General features: G+C 40.9%; 1 protein-coding gene and 1 pseudogene across 2 annotated transcripts in view; one reads left to right on the top strand and one right to left on the bottom strand.

The window, feature by feature from the left end:
• The window catches only part of ANKRD55 (ankyrin repeat domain 55), a 196493-nt gene extending 186876 nt beyond the window's left edge, over positions 1 to 9617 (bottom strand). For both annotated transcript variants that reach the window (XM_060635755.3, XM_078449750.2), the window contains exon 1: positions 9281 to 9617. The gene's annotated coding sequence lies outside the window, so the exon portion shown is untranslated. The remainder of the gene's footprint in view (positions 1 to 9280) is intronic.
• LOC132681377 (heterogeneous nuclear ribonucleoprotein F-like) lies at positions 9390 to 10476 on the top strand (annotated as a pseudogene).
• The last annotated feature ends 6965 nt before the right edge of the window (positions 10477 to 17441 follow it).

The raw sequence follows: 17441 nt of genomic DNA, 5'->3' as shown, positions 1-17441 counted from the left end.
CCACTTTTTTTTTCATTCCTCACGGGCATTGGCACATAAACCCCCCTTGGAAGTTTAAAAGATGTTTTAGATTTGATGTCCAAAACTAAGGAGGATTGGAAGCTCAGTTTTGGAAGGATTTATTTGGGTATTTGTCATGGACTTTCAAAATACGGAATCCAAAATCTCAATTTTGTCTTCTCAAACAGGCAAGTTCTAACATGAGCTAAGAATGCCAATGATATGCTCAAGACACAGAAAAGAGACTGGAGTGGATTTGCCACTAGAGAAATGCAGTGTTATGTAATATGAGGTACACTTCCAGTCTAAGAACTAGCCCTGCAGACTGCCACTGGAATGTGGTCCCTCCTCATGCCACTTCCAAGAAATATCAGGTTTAAGAAATAAGTAGCAAATGTAAGCTAAGAAGGGAAGGAAACTGAGTAATGAGGGAAGGAAAGCATATACCATTCAATACCTCTGTATTTCCAGGCAAGAAAGAACTTGCCATTCTTCATTTCATTAATCTAGTTAGATAGTTCTCAGAGACTTCCAAATGTCAAACTATGTTCTAAGCATTAGAGATACAGCAACAACAACAAGAAAAAAACACCAACCAGGGCGCCTGGGTGGCTCAGTCGGTTAAGCATCCGGAGTTTGGCTCAGGTCATGATCTCATGGTTCATGAGTTCAAGCCCCACATCTGGCTCTGTGCTGACAGCTCAGAGCCTAGAGCCTGCTTTCGATTCTATGTTTCCCTCTCTCTCTCTGCCCTTCCACTGCTCATGCTCTCTCGCTCTCTCTCTCTCTCCCTCTCTGTCTCTCTCAAATAAACATTAAAAAAAACAAAAACAAAAAACCAACCAACCAACCAACCAAAAATCCCTCTTCTCATTGATGAAACATTCTAACCGAGGTAGGTAGAAAACAAACACAACACACGGTGTGATGAAAGTACTATGGAGGAGGTACAGTAGGGAAAAGGGATAGGAAATATAGGGGGCATTGCCATTTTCTGTAGGGTTGCCAAGCACAGGCCCAAGTGGAGAAGGTGACAGCTGAGTAAATTCCCAAGAGAGTTGAGGGAGTGAGTTATGTGGACATTTGGCATGAAGTGTAGAGGCAGAGAAAACAGCAAGTGCAAAGCCCTGAGGCAGGAATCTTAAAAGCTCTGGAAGGTGTTTGGCCTCTACTCTGAGTGAAATAGGGGGCTTCAGTGGGTTTTAAGTGGAGGAGGGATACGATCTCACACCTTTTGGGATCACTCTGGCTGCAAAGTTGAGAGTTGACCGAAGGGAGCAGGAATAGAAAGACCAATGGTGAGGCTGGTGCAATATCGCAGGTGAGGGATGATAGTGACTTGAGGTAGAGCTGAGAGCATCAGCAGCTGGATTAGACAAGGGGTGTGTGATGGAGAGAGAGAAGAATAAAGGATGGCCTCAAGGTCTCTTTTCTGAGCAGCTGAGGTGAGGAAAGCTCTGGTAGGAGGAGGCAATAGCTGGCACTAGATCCCAAGCCAAGCACTTTCTGAATGTAAAGGAACACAGGATGTACAAAGAACTTAACATCCAACTTAGGTGAACCTCTTCACTGAGGAAACTGAGGCTGTAAAAAGGGGGAGGTATGTGGGAGGCAGGACAGGCACTAAAATAAAATGTGTTATGAGTTTTGCTCAGAACCAACTGGTCCAGAATAGAGACAACCTGCCCCCTTGGGTGAATATAGGAATAGCAGATGGTACTGTGGTAGGACTACAGAAGCCTTTCAGGCAAACCACTTTAGGGAAAGAAAAGACCCCATATTTTGGAGGGCCCTGAGTAAGTCTTCCCCAAGTGAAGCTGTCAGCCATGTCCTGTGCTGTAGTTCCCCTCCTCAAGGCAGAGAGTAAGAATGAGTACATGATGGTAAGATTCTGGGGTGGGAAGGCTGGAGACCTTTTAGGTGAAACAATGGATTGGGTGGAATCCCTCCCAAAGTCAGAGCTGCTTGTTGTTACTGTTCCTGCTGCAGATGTTCTAGACAATGGTACTAAAGGGCTGAGTGTGGGCGTGTTCTTTCTTGACACTGACTCTGATAATGGCCCTCCTTTTAAATGTTATGGACTTCATCATCAATCCTTGCACATTAGCATTCTTGAATCTTCTATTTTGGGTGACCTCCAGCCAACAATAAGCCCTCCCACTTCTGCACAGTTGCTTCTTGGTTTGGGTTGGAATCCAACATAGCAGAGTCAGGGAAGAAGATTTGTTTCATGGGGCTTAGTTTCTGTCCTTGAAGCTCCCTTCAGTCCTCTCCTGTGGTCTTGCCTCTCTGCCCCTCCATCTTCCTGGTCAGGCATACTGCTTTGTCCTGGGTTCTCTGCTGCCACAGAACAGACAGTAAGGACACTGAGGCCTCATGGAGGAGGGACAGTCAAGGCTTTGTTAAGAGAGTGTCTCCATGTGTCCAGGTCTCTTTTTCTCAGCATTCCATTTTGCAGCCAAAAGACTTTCAAGGTCCAAAGCCATCAAGAGGCTTCTCTAGGAAGCCAAAGCAAGGCAGTGCAATGCCAGAATTGGCCCACATAAATTTGGCATTCTCAGGATGTTCTTTAGTAACATAACAGTATTTGAGCTGGATTTGCTATAGCTCTTTCCACAGTATCTGTGTCTTCAAGGGTCTCAAATGAAGACATCCCAGCAACAAAGAATAAATGCTGATAATGGGCTTCAGAGCCATATATTACCATCTTCTTTTTGGACCTATTGTGGCAGGTTTCAAGGGAAACCCAAAGTGACTAAAAGTGAAGGGCTAGGTTTTTAATGAAAAACAAAAGTAACTAAGATAAATAATGTCAAACATCATTAACAAATGACAAAAGTCTATTTAGGAATGTTCTTTAAGTTCATGAATGGAATTACCCAGAGTTTAGGAACAAAGTAAAAAGAAAATGGCTTGTATTAGTAAAATGATCAAATGTGAAAGGGCATGTTCAATATTTACAGAAGTTTCTGTGAAAGACTGCTGGATTTCCATCTTTGGTGATATACTGATATATGTTGATTTAATGCAATCTCAGAAGAGGTAACAATCTTGGAAAAGAAGAACAAGTTTGGAGGACTCACATTTCCCAATTTTATTTTATTTTTTTATGTTTTCATTTATTTCTGAGAGAGAGTGAGAATGAGAGAGAGAGAGAGAGAGAGAGAGAGAGAGAGAGCACACACTGGTGCTGGTGCGCAAACACAATTTTTTCTTCATTTTTCTTATTATAGACACAACATAAAATTTACCATCTTAACCATTTTTAAGTGCAAAGTTTAGCAGTGTTAAGTATATTCACATGTTGTGAAACGTATCTCCAGAACCTCATCTTGTAAATCTCAAACTCTATATCCTTTAGATAACTCCCCTTCCCCCCTCTCCAACCCCTGGTAACCACCATTCCACTTTCTGTTTCTATGAATTTGACTATTTTAGATACCTCATATAAGCGAAATCAAGGAGTATTTGTCTTTTTCTGACTGGCTTATCTCACCAAGCATGATGTCCTCAAGTTTCTTTCATGTTGTAGCATGTGACAGGACTCTCTTCCCTTTTAAGTTTGAGTCATATTCCATTGGATGTGTAGACCACACTTTGGTAATCTGTTCATCTGCCCATGGACATTTGGGTTGCTTCTGCTTTTGGCTACTGTGATTAGTGCTGCTATGAACGTGGGTGTGAAAATATCTTTCAATATGTTTTAGCTTTTTAAGAAACTGCCAAAGTGTTTCCTAGAATGGTTGTACCAAATTACATTCTAACCAACAGTGTATGAAAGTTTCAGTTCTCCCACCTTCTCATCAACATTTGGTATGGTCAGTCTTATTAATTTTAGCTATTCTTATAGGTATGCAGTGGTATCTCACTGTGGTTTTAATTTGCACTTTCCTAATGACTGATGATGTTGAATATTTTCCCATGTGCTTATTTCTATCTTTGTATCTTCTTTGGAAAGGTTGAGAACCGTAAGATAAAACAATGGATTGGGTGGAAACTCTCCCCAAACCAGAGCTATTTGTTGCTATTCCTGCTGCAGCTGTTCTAGACAATGGTACTAAAGGGCTGCGTGTGGGCGTATTCCTTCTTGACACTGATTGTGATAATGGTCTTCTCTTTTAGTGTTCTGGACTTCATCATCTATTCACATCTTTTGTGCATTTTGTTTATTTTCTTATTATTGAGTGTGAGAGTTCTTTACATGTTTTTGATCCAAATCCTTTATAAGAAACATATTTTAAATATTTTCTCCCAGTTTGTGTCTAATCTGATCATTCTGTTAATGATAACCATAAAAAGTACAAGTTTTAATTTTTATGAAGTTTAAGTTAGCAGTGTTTGCTTTTATTGATCAGATCTTTGGTATCATATCCAAGAAATCTTTGCATACCCCAAGATCATAAACCTTTTTTCCTGTGTTTTCTTCTAGAAGTTTTGTACTCTTGTAGGTTTAAGCTTTAAGTCCATGATCCATTTGAGTTAACTTTTGTATCGTGTGCAAAATTTGGATCAAGATTCTTATTTTTGCATCTGGATATCCAATTATTCCAGCACTTTTTTTGTTGAAAAAAACTTACACTTTCTTCAGTGAACTGTCTTTGTATCTTTGTTGAAAATTGGGTACCCATACATAAGTGGGTCTATTTCTAGAATCTATTCTCTTCTATTGCTCTATCTTTAAACCATTACCAAAATATCTTCATACCATAGCATTCTAAATTTTGAAATTGGGTAGCATTAATGCTCCAACTTTGTTCTTCTTTTTCAAAGTTGCTTTTGTTATCCCAGGTCTTTTGCACTTTCGTATGAATTTTAGAATTAACTCATTAATTTTGACAAAGAAGTCCACTGGGATTTTGATTAGGATTGCTTTGAATCCACAGATCATTTTACAGAGAATTCACATCTTTACAATACTGAATCATCCGATTCATGAACATGATATATTTCTCAATATATTTCAGTCTTCTTTAATTTCTCTCAGTTTTTATTTTTATTTAGTTTTTATTGCTCAGCTCTTGCACATATTTTGTCAGACTTATCCCTATTTTTTTATATTTTTGGAACGGCATTTTTTAAAATTTCAATTTCCAATTATTCATTGTTTAGCTTGTCTGGTTTTTAGCTTTTACATTTATCTTATTAGATTCTCCTGTCTCTGTTCTCATTGCTGAATGGGTAGGCAGCTTAAAGGTACTTGCTTATTTTGAGAGATTTGTTGGCCAAATCTTACTCACACAGGTCTGGGAAAGGAAACATTCCCCCTAAGATACTTCTCATTACCTTCGTATAGGCAGAATCCTTACCCTGCATCTTTGGATAAGAACACTTCTCTGCAGTTCTTTTCTGGAGCTTCCTGATTTTCTGTTGCAGCAAACAAAACCCACAGAGACCAAGGTCCTGGCACAAATGCTACCAGTTTTCTAATCACTTGGCATTGGTCACTGAAGGTCACAGAGCTTCCTGGCAGGAAGTAGGGCACAGACGGCAGGTGGCCCTGCCAGAGCAGCTGAAAAAAAGCTCTATTCATGGCAGATTGTATATCACCAACTCGCTGTGACAGCACCACATACCTGCCAGCCCCAGAGCAGGCTGATTAGGGTAATTTAGGTTTTGTCTTCAAGCATAATTATTAGAGCTGTCAACAGCCTCTGTGATGCTAAAATGAAGAATCACATCCAGAGAAGGATGGAGAAGACCCAATGGGTGCTCAAACAGGCATAGAAGGCTAAGAGGCAATAGATTCATTTCAACCCCAAGACAATATGATTTGGGAATAAGAAAATGCAACCATGTTCAATAGAGTTCATGGTGCTCTGAAGATATATAAGAATGAGAACTCAGAGGTGATCTTAGGAGTCCTATATGTAAGTCTCAAGGAAAGGATCTACTTTATAAAAGCATCTGAACCACAGACTATTTAAGAACAGAACACACTGAGACTTAATCACTAATGTGCTTGGCACAGAACTGCCCACAGAAGCCCCACAGGCTTAGTAAAGTTTCACAGAGAGCTTTATTGGCCTTGTAAAAACCTCAGACCTAGGACTAGAATCCTTATTTTAAGTAGAACTGGAGGTATTAACTCACTGTGATTTCAGAAGCAACAGAAATGTGTCTCATGATCCTAGCACACTATGCTCATCAATGTCTGACATTTCATGAATTCCTTTGCTTTCTTTTCAACTGCTGAGATGATGACAACTTTGGTGGGAGAGTAAGTCATTAGGCTTTATCAGTCATTTACACCCCAGTGTGAATGCATTTATCAGAAAACATTTTTTTTCTCGTCCTTGGAGAGTATAGTACAAAAGAAATAAAAAAAAAAAAAACTGGAAGTGAGTGAAGAAAAGTGAAAGGGGGCAAAGGCATGAGAGAGACTGACTGATTGATACTCTTTCAAATTTCAAATGGGGCCAGCTTGGTAAAACTCACACAGAAGTATCAAAGCATACTGTCCAGAAAGTGAAAAGACAACGCAAAGAAAAGGATAAAAGGTCTGCAAATCATATATCTGATAAGGGTCTAGTATCTGGAGTATATAAAGAGCTCTTACAACTCAACAACAGAAGAACAAAAACTCCATTTAAAAATGGAAAAAGGACTTGAATAGACATTTCTCTAAAGAAGATAAACACATGGTAAATAAGCACATGAAAAAAAATTAACATTGTTAATCACTAAAGAAATGCAAGTCAAAAGCAGAAAAAATACCACTTTACATCCACTAGGATGGCTATAGTGAGAAAATTGGACATTAACAAAGTGCTGGCAAGGATGTAGAGAAAATGGAACCCTCATACATTGCTTATAGGAATGTAAACCAGTGCAGCTGCTGTTGAAAACAGTTTGGAGGTTCCTCAGAGAGTTAAACATAGAATTACCATATGACACAACAATTCTACTTCTAGGTATATATACAAAAGAAATGAAAACAGATGTACAAAGAGAAACTTGTACATGAATGTTCACAGCAGCACCAGTCACAGTACTCAAAAGGTCTAAACAGCCCAAATGTCCATCAATTAAGGAATGGATAAATAAAATGTGGGATATCCATATAATGTAATATTATTCAGCTATGAAAAGGAATGAAGAGCCACTAAATGTTACAACATAAATTCACCTTGAAAACATTATGGGAAGTGAAAGAATCCAGACAAAAGGCCACACATTTTATACTCCATTTATATGAAATATATAGAATAGGCAAGTCTGTAGAGACAGAAAGCAGACTGCCGGGGGCTGGGGGAAGGTGAAACGGAGAGTTACAGCTTAAGAGCCTTGGAGTTTCCTTATGGAGTGATGAAAATATTCTGGAACTAGATAGTGGGGATGGTTGTACAATATTATGAATGTACTAAAAGCCACTGCATCACACACTTACAGATGGTTAAAATTCAGATGGTGAATTTTATGTATATGAATTTTACCTAAAAAAAAAAGCCATATAGAAACTCCATGAACTTTTGGCTAATTCTACGCAAACCTCATCTTTTCAAGTGTCCATTCACAGCAAGACAATCCTGTATTATGAGTGATATCTAGAGAACACACCACCAGCCAGGCTTCTGAGAAGCCTCGTTAGCAGAGCTTCAAAAGTGTAACTCTTTTTATCCTTCCTGATGTACTGACTGTCAAGCTGCAACACAGGAATTAGAACCAGATAGAAGGAAGATGGGCAGGGAAAACAGATGTGCAACACAAGAAATGTAAAAGTGCTGAAGTGGAATCAAAACCTGAGCCATCAGAATTTGTCATAGTTGAGGGAAGTGCCAGGAACCAGACCTCAATACAGGATAAGCAGAGAGGGGCTTTTTGACCACCTCTGAAACAAATACTTTCTTTTCCGTTATCTCCTCCTCCAAGTCCTCAGGTGTTAATGCATACACACAACTACTTACACACACACACACACACACACACACACACACACACACACACACACGATTTAACACTTTATTACTGTTCTTAAGGCTACTTTTTTTTTTAATTTTAACGTTTATTTATTTTTGAGACAGAGAGAGACAGAGCATGAACAGGGGAGGGTCAGAGAGAGGGAGACACAGAATCTGAAACAGGCTGAGTGGTCAGCACAGAGCCCGACGCGGGGCTCGAACTCATGGACCGTGAGATCATGACCTAAGCTGAAGTCGGATGCTTAACCGACCGAGCCACCCAGGCGCCCCTTAAGGCTACTTTTAAGTACAAAAAAATGACCTGCCAAAACTGACTTTTTTCTTCCAGGAAAAACAGGCCACAGAGAATGGTATGTTACAGATTTGCAAACAATATATTTATTATTATATGTTACAAACTATGTATATATAGTTTATAATATGAAAAGATGAGGTTTGTCTAGATATTGGAAAGGTTCAGTGGTTGATTCCCCCACCCCCTCCTTTTCTAGTCATGGTTGAGACATTTTTGATTAACTGGGAAAAACAAAATAAAATTCAGTACTGCTGAATCAGAAAGAAAGTCCATTGCAAGTGATTTGACTAAATTTGGTGATGCAGCTAGTGGTTCCACAATTTAATCTCTACTGACAAACCACAGTTAAAGGCATTGCATAAAAGGGTTGCGCTTTTTACATGAAAACTCATTCGTTGGACCATGATGAGTCAAAGGGTCAGGTCCAGTGGTTGTAGGGATCAGTCTTTTTTCTCTTTCATGTCCTCAAACTGCCATCTTGAAAAAAACACCAGGTAAGTTTACTATTGGGTCTGGAAGAAAATACATTTTAGATCTTGATGACAGACTAACAACTGTCTGTCATCCTTATATATTAAGAAAAGCGTAAATTTCTAGGAAGCAAATGTTAGGTACTCAACGTAGTTGTGAGATGAATAATTCAGGCGGTGAAGACAGGATGAAGGATGTTGGAAGGGGATGTTGCAAGTTCTCCACTAGAATCTGATGGAAGTTGAAAAAAATGGCATGAAAACACTGGTTTAAAAGTTTATTTATGCTGAGAAAACTTCCCCCACAAATGGTTCTAGTCCAAAGGACAATTAAAAATATCTTGGACTATACTGTGTCTTCCTGGAGAAAAAGGTACTCAGAGGGACAACTGAGGTGCTGGATGTGAGGAAGAGCAAGAGCATGGAGACTAGGAGCCCAAGGATAATAACAAAAGGAGATGCACCTGCTCTTTCACCGGAGCCCTCGGCATTTTTAAGTGTCAGGTAGAATTAGGGGTCTTTTGTCTGTAAACCATACTTCTGTGATGAAAATATAAATCAATCCTGTTCCTCTCAGGGGACAATCTGTTACCTACATGGAGTCTCTCCAGCTGTGGGCATGCCCCTCCACTTTCCACCCTCGTTTGTTCTTTAAGCTGCAAAACTGCACCCAAGCTTGCTTGATATCTGTTTCTCTCAGGTGTCATGGTGGTGGGCCTTGATGGTCACGCTCCATGGTCTTCCTGCTGCTGCTTGGTTGAGGATGTGCAGAACTTCCTTTCTGACTGCACAATTCATGATGGGGATGCAGGCATTCATTTTATCTACACTAGAAAAGGCAGGAAGAGTGGTGAGGCTTTTGTTGAACTTGAATCAGAAGATGATGTAAAAATGGCCCTAAAAAAGACATGGGAAAGCATGGGACACCAGTACATTGAGGTCTTCAAGTCCCACAGAACCAAGATAGATTGTGTGCTGAAACACAGCAATCCAAACAGTGCCAACACCACCAGTGATAGCTTTGTGAGGCTTCAGGGACTCCCATTTGGATGCACCAAGAAAGAAATTCTTCAGTTTTTCTCAGGGCTGGAAATTGTGCCAAATAGGATCACATTGCTCATGGACTCCAAGGGCAAGATTACAGGGGAAGCTTTTGGGCAGTTTGCCTCACAGGAGTTGGCTGAGAAGCCCCTAGGGAAGCAGGAGAGAATGGGGCACAGATATAATGAAGTGTTCAAGAGCAGTCAGGAAGAAGTTAGGCATACTCAGATCTCCCTCTGAAGTTCATGTCTGTACAGAAGTCAGGGCTTTATGACTACCCTGGGACAGCCAGGAGGTATATTGGACTGTCAAGCAAGTGGGCCTAGAAAGAAAGGGTAGGGTGCTTACAGTGCAGGTTATGGGGGATATGAGGAGTACGGCAGCCTCAGCGATGGCTATTCCTTCACCAATCTCTCTCTTGGGAGAAACCTCAGTTACTTACTCTCTCAGGCATGTATGACCACAGATATGGAGGCTGCTAGTTCACTGTCCAGAGTACCACTGGGCACTGAATCCACATGAGAGGGATGCCATACAGAGCCGTAGAGAACGACATTTATAACTTTTTTTCTCCACTCAACCCTAAGAGAGTCCATATTGAGATTGGTCCTGATGGAAGAGTGATTGGAGAAGTCAATGTTGAGTTTGCCACTCCCGAACACCAGCTATGTTCAAGGACTGTGCCAACATGCAACACAGACACATAGAACTTTTCCTGAATTCCACTACTGGGGCCAGCAACGGGGCATAGAGCAGCCAGATGATGCAAGAAATAGGGTGTCGGCCCAGTCCACTTACACTGGCCTTGAGAACCTGTCTGTGAGTGGCTATTATATGGCTGGCTATTGAGGCCAGAACACCATGGGTGGATAGGACTAGTTTTGTAGGAGCGTTTGAGTTATTGCAATTAAATTTTCACAGGCAGCCAACAAACAGTGAAAAGCTGGGACACATTTTGCACCATGAGTTTGTTAAATTTACATTAAAAAATGACCTCTTCAGGAAGCAAAAATCATATAAAAACAGGGAGGGGGACAAAATGTAAGAGACTCTTAAATATGAAGTACAAACAGAGGGTTACTGGAGGGGTTGTGGGAGGGGGGATGGGCTAAATGAGTAACAGACATCTTACCCATTAAGGAAATCTACTCCTGAAATCATTGTTGCACTATATGCTAAGTTGGATGTAAATTAAAGAAAAAAAAATGACCTCTTTAGTGTTTTCTCATGCAAACTTTTCTTCTAGCATGTGATACGGAGTAAACTAAAACTGTTTTCAGTGTTTTTCCATTAACATTTTGGTACTGCACTTCAGCATAATGTTATCTGAGTTAAAGTAGTTTTGAGTACATTAAATGGATTTTTTACACCACATCACCATGAACACATTGGGGAAAGGTGCTTTTTTTTTTTGAAAACTCAAGGTGCCAGATCCCTAATTCAAAGAGGAACATTTCTCATTTTTTTTTTCGTTCTAGTTTATTTTCATTTAAAATCTTTTAGGTTAAGTTTAAGCTTTTAAAATAAGTTAGTTTTGGAGGAGGTTCCGGAAGATGGCGGCGTAGGAGGACGCGGGGCTCACAGCGCGTCCTGCCGATCACTTAGATTCCACCTACACCTGCCTAAAGAACCCAGAAAACCGCCAGAGGATTAGCAGAAGGGAGTCTCCGGAGTCAAGCGCAGACTAGAGGCCCACGGAAGAGGGTAGGAAGGGCGGCGAGGCGGTGCGCGCTCCACGGACTGGCGGGAGGGAGCCGGGGCGGAGGGGCGGCTCGCCGGCCAAGCAGAGCCCCCGAGTCTGGCTGGCAAAAGCGGAGGGGCCGGACGGACTGTGTTCCGACAGCAAGCGCGACTTAGCGTCTGGGAGGTCATAAGTTAACAGCTCTGCTCGGAAAGCGGGAAGGCTGGAGGACAAAGGGAGGGAGAGCTGCTGAGCCCCCGGACGGCAGAGCTCAGCTTGGCGGGGAACAAAGGCGCCAGCGCCATCTCCCCCGCCCATCCCCCAGCCAAAATCCCAAAGGGAACCAGTTCCTGCCAGGGAACTTGCTCGCTCCGCGCAAACACCCAACTCTGTGCTTCTGCGGAGCCAAACCTCCGGCAGCGGATCTGACTCCCTCCCGCTGCCACAGGGCTCCTCCTGAAGTGGATCACCTAAGGAGAAGCGAGCTAAGCCTGCCCCTCCAGCCCCCGTGCACCTTGCCTACCCACCCCAGCTAATACGCCAGATCCCCAGCAACACAAGCCTGGCAGTGTGCAAGTAGCCCAGACGGGACACGCCACCCCACAGTGAATCCCGCCCCTAGGAGAGGGGAAGAGAAGGCACACACCAGTCTGACTGTGGCCCCAGCAGTGGGCTGGGGGCAGACATCGGGTCGGACTGCGGCCCCACCCACTAACTCCAGTTATACACCACAGCACAGGGGAAGTGCCCTGCAGGTCCTCACCACGCCAGGGACTCTCCAAAATGACCAAACGGAAGAATTCCCCTCAGAAGAATCTCCAGGAAATAACAACAGCTAATGAACTGATCAAAAAGGATTTAAATAATATAACAGAAAGTGAATTTAGAATAATAGTCATAAAATTAATCGCTGGGCTTGAAAACAGTATACAGGACAGCAGAGAATCTCTTGCCACAAAGATCGAGGGACTAAGGAACAGTCACGAGGAGTTGAAAAACGCTTTAAACGAAATGCAAAACAAAATGGAATCCACGATGGCTCGGCTTGAAGAGGCAGAGGAGAGAATAGGTGAACTAGAAGATAAAGTTATGGAGAAAGAGGAAGCTGAAAGAAAGAGAGATAAAAAAATCCAGGAGTATGAGGGGAAAATTAGAGAACTAAGTGATACACTAAAAAAAAATAATATACGCATAATTGGTATCCCAGAGGAGGAAGAGAGAGGGAAAGGTGCTGAAGGGGTACTTGAACAAATTATAGCTGAGAACTTCCCTGAACTGGGGAAGGAAAAAGACATTGAAATCCAAGAGGCACAGAGAACTCCCTTCAGACGTAACTTGAATCGATCTTCTGCACGACATATCATAGTGAAACTGGCAAAATACAAGGATAAAGAGAAAATTCTGAAAGCAGCAAGGGATAAACGTGCCCTCACATATAAAGGGAGACCTATAAGACTCGTGACTGATCTCTCCTTTGAAACTTGGCAGGCCAGAAAGGCTTGGCACGATATCTACAGTGTGCTAAACAGAAAAAATATGCAGCCGAGAATCCTTTATCCAGCAAGTCTGTCATTTAGAATAGAAGGAGAGATAAAGGTCTTCCCAAACAAACAAAAACTGAAGGAATTTGTCACCACGAAACCAGCCCTACAAGAGATCCTAAGGGGGATCCTGTGAGACAAAGTACCAGAGACATCACTACAAGCATAAAACATACAGACATCACAATGACTCTAAACCCATATCTTTCTATAATAACACTGAATGTAAATGGATTAAATGCGCCAACTAAAAGACATAGGGTATCAGAATGGATAAAAAAGCAAGACCCATCTATTTGCTGTCTACAAGAGACTCATTTTAGATCTGAGGACACCTTTAGATTGAGAGTGAGGGGATGGAGAACTATTTATCATGCTCCTGGAAGCCAAAAGAAAGCTGGAGTAGCCATACTTATATCAGACAAACTAGACTTTAAATTAAAGGCTGTAACAAGAGATGAAGAAGGGCATTATATAATAATCACAGGGTCTATCCACCAGGAAGAGCTAACTATTATAAATGTCTATGCGCCAAATACCCGAGCCCCCAGATATATAAAACAATTACTCATAAACATAAGCAACCTTATTGATAAGAATGTGGTCATTGCAGGGGACTTTAACACCCCACTTACAGAAATGGATAGATCATCTAGACACACAGTCAATAAAGAAACAAGGGCCCTGAATGATACATTGGATCAGATGGACTTGACAGATATATTTAGAACTCTGCATCCCAAAGCAACAGAATATACTTTCTTCTCGAGTGCACATGGAACATTCTCCAAGATAGATCATATACTGGGTCACAAAACAGCCCTTCATAAGTTTACAAGAATTGAAATTATACCATGCATACTTTCAGACCACAATGCTATGAAGCTTGAAATCAACCACAGGAAAAAGTCTGGAAAACCTCCAAAAGCATGGAGGTTAAAGAACACCCTACTAACGAATGAGTGGGTCAACCAGGCAATTAGAGAAGAAATTAAAATATATATGGAAACAAACGAAAATGAAAATACAACAATCCAAACGCTTTGGGATGCAGCGAAGGCAGTCCTGAGAGGAAAATACATTGCAATCCAGGCCTATCTCAAGAAACAAGAAAAATCCCAAATACAAAATCTAACAGCACACCTAAAGGAAATAGAAGCAGAACAGCAAAGGCAGCCTAAACCCAGCAGAAGAAGAGAAATAATAAAGATCAGAGCAGAAATAAACAATATAGAATCTAAAAAAACTGTAGAGCAGATCAACGAAACCAAGAGTTGGTTTTTTGAAAAAATAAACAAAATTGACAAACCTCTAGCCAGGCTTCTCAAAAAGAAAAGGGAGATGACCCAAATAGATAAAATCATGAATGAAAATGGAATGATTACAACCAATCCCTCAGAGATACAAACAATTATCAGGGAATACTATGAAAAATTATATGCCAGCAAATTGGACAACCTGGAAGAAATGGACAAATTTCTAAACACCCACACTCTTCCAAAACTCAATCAGGAGGAAATAGAAAGCTTGAACAGACCCATAACCAGCGAAGAAATTGAATCGGTTATCAAAAATCTCCCAACAAATAAGAGTCCAGGACCAGATGGCTTCCCAGGGGAGTTCTACCAGACGTTTAAAGCAGAGATAATACCTATCCTTCTCAAGCTATTCCAAGAAATAGAAAGGGAAGGAAAACTTCCAGATTCATTCTATGAAGCCAGTATTACTTTGATTCCTAAACCAGACAGAGACCCAGTAAAAAAAGAGAACTACAGGCCAATATCCCTGATGAATATGGATGCAAAAATTCTTAATAAGATACTAGCAAATCGAATTCAACAGCATATAAAAAGAATTATTCACCATGATCAAGTGGGATTCATTCCTGGGATGCAGGGCTGGTTCAACATTCGCAAATCGATCAACGTGATACATCACATTAACAAAAAAAAAAGAGAAGAACCATATGATCCTGTCAATCGATGCAGAAAAGGCCTTTGACAAAATCCAGCACCCTTTCTTAATAAAAACCCTTGAGAAAGTCGGGATAGAAGGAACATACTTAAAGATCATAAAGGCCATTTATGAAAAGCCCACAGCTAACATCATCCTCAACGGGGAAAAACTGAGAGCTTTTTCCCTGAGATCAGGAACACGACAGGGATGCCCACTGTCACCGCTCTTGTTTAACATAGTGCTGGAAGTTCTAGCATCAGCAATCAGACAACAAAAGGAAATCAAAGGCATCAAAATTGGCAAAGATGAAGTCAAGCTTTCGCTTTTTGCAGATGACATGATATTATACATGGAAAATCCGATAGACTCCACCAAAAGTCTGCTAGAACTGATACATGAATTCAGCAAAGTTGCAGGATACAAAATCAATGTGCAGAAATCAGTTGCATTCTTATACACTAACAATGAAGCAACAGAAAGACAAATGAAGAAACTGATCCCATTCACAATTGCACCAAGAAGCATAAAATACCTAGGAATAAATCTAACCAAAGATGTAAAAGATCTGTATGCTGAAAACTATAGAAAGCTTATGCAGGTAATTGAAGAAGATATAAAGAAATGGAAAGACATTCCCTGCTCATGGATTGGAAGAATAAATATTGTCAAAATGTCAATACTACCCAAAGCTATCTACACATTCAATGCAATCCCAATCAAAATTGCACCAGCATTCTTCTCGAAACTAGAACAAGCAATCCTAAAATTCATATGGAACCACAAAAGGCCCCGAATAGCCAAAGTAATTTTGAAGAAGAAGACCAAAGCAGGAGGCATCACAATCCCAGACTTTAGCCTCTACTACAAAGCTGTCATCATCAAGACAGCATGGTATTGGCATAAAAACAGACACATAGACCAATGGAATAGAATAGAAACCCCAGAACTAGACCCACAAACGTATGGCCAACTCATCTTTGACAAAGCAGGAAAGAACATCCAATGGAAAAAAGACAGTCTCTTTAACAAATGGTGCTGGGAGAACTGGACAGCAACATGCAGAAGGTTGAAACTAGACCACTTTCTCACACCATTCACAAAAATAAACTCAAAATGGATAAAGGACCTGAATGTGAGACAGGAAACCATCAAAACCTTAGAGGAGAAAGCAGGAAAAGACCTCTCTGACCTCAGCCGTAGCAATCTCTTACTCGGCACATCCCCAAAGGCAAGGGAATTAAAAGCAAAAGTGAATTACTGGGACCTTATGAAGATAAAAAGCTTCTGCACAGCAAAGGAAACAACCAACAAAACTAAAAGGCAACCAACGGAATGGGAAAAGATATTTGCAAATGACACATCGGACAAAGGGCTAGTATCCAAAATCTATAAAGAGCTCATCAAACTCCACACCCGAAAAACAAATAACCCAGTGAAGAAATGGGCAGAAAACATGAATAGACACTTCTCTAAAGAAGACATCCGGATGGCCAACAGGCACATGAAAAGATGTTCAACGTCGCTCCTTATCAGGGAAATACAAATCAAAACCACACTCAGATATCACCTCACGCCAGTCAGAGTGGCCAAAATGAAGAAATCAGGAGACTATAGATGCTGGAGAGGATGTGGAGAAACAGGAACCCTCTTGCACTGTTGGTGGGAATGCAAATTGGTGCAGCCGCTCTGGAAAGCAGTGTGGAGGTTCCTCAGAAAATTAAAAATAGACCTACCCTATGACCCAGCAATAGCACTGCTAGGAATTTACCCAAGGGATACAGGAGTACTGATGCATAGGGGCACCTGTACCCCAATGTTTATAGCAGCACTCTCAACAATAGCCAAATTATGGAAAGAGCCTAAATGTCCATCAACTGATGAATGGATAAAGAAATTGTGGTTTATATACACAATGGAATACTACGTGGCAATGAGAAAAAATGAAATATGGCCTTTTGTAGCAACATGGATGGAACTGGAGAGTGTGATGCTAAGTGAAATAAGCCATACAGAGAAAGACAGATACCATATGGTTTCACTCTTATGTGGATCCTGAGAAACATAACAGAAACCCATGGGGGAGGGGAAGGGAAAAAAAAAAAAAAAAAAAAAAAAAGAGGCTAGAGTGGGAGAGAGCCAAAGCATAAGAGACTGTTAAAAACTGAGAACAAACTGAGGGTTGATGGGGGGTGGGAGGGAGGGCAGGGTGGGAGGGAGGGCAGGGTGGGTGATGGGTATTGAGGAGGGCACCTTTTGGGATGAGCACTGGGTGTTGTATGGAAACCAATTTGACAGTAAATTTCATATATTAAAAAATAAAAAAAAAAAAAAAAATTCCCAAGGGAAAAAAAAAAAAAAAAAAAAATAAAATAAAATAAGTTAGTTTTGAAAATTGAGTCATATTACTAATACCCTAGGAGTTAGTGAGGCCTTGACTTAAAACTCTCTTTGTACAGTGATTTCTTTCTGGGTATATTTTGCTAAGTGAAACTTGTTAAAGTTTTTTGTTAACTAGTTTTTTTTCTTAAAATAAAGATT

This window comes from Panthera onca, chromosome A1 (genome assembly GCF_046562875.1).
Source record: "Panthera onca isolate mPanOnc1 chromosome A1, mPanOnc1 haplotype 2, whole genome shotgun sequence".
In the NCBI taxonomy this organism is placed as follows: domain Eukaryota; kingdom Metazoa; phylum Chordata; class Mammalia; order Carnivora; family Felidae; genus Panthera; species Panthera onca.
Note: the sequence above shows the minus strand (reverse complement) of the source record. Positions and strands in the feature narration are given on the sequence as shown.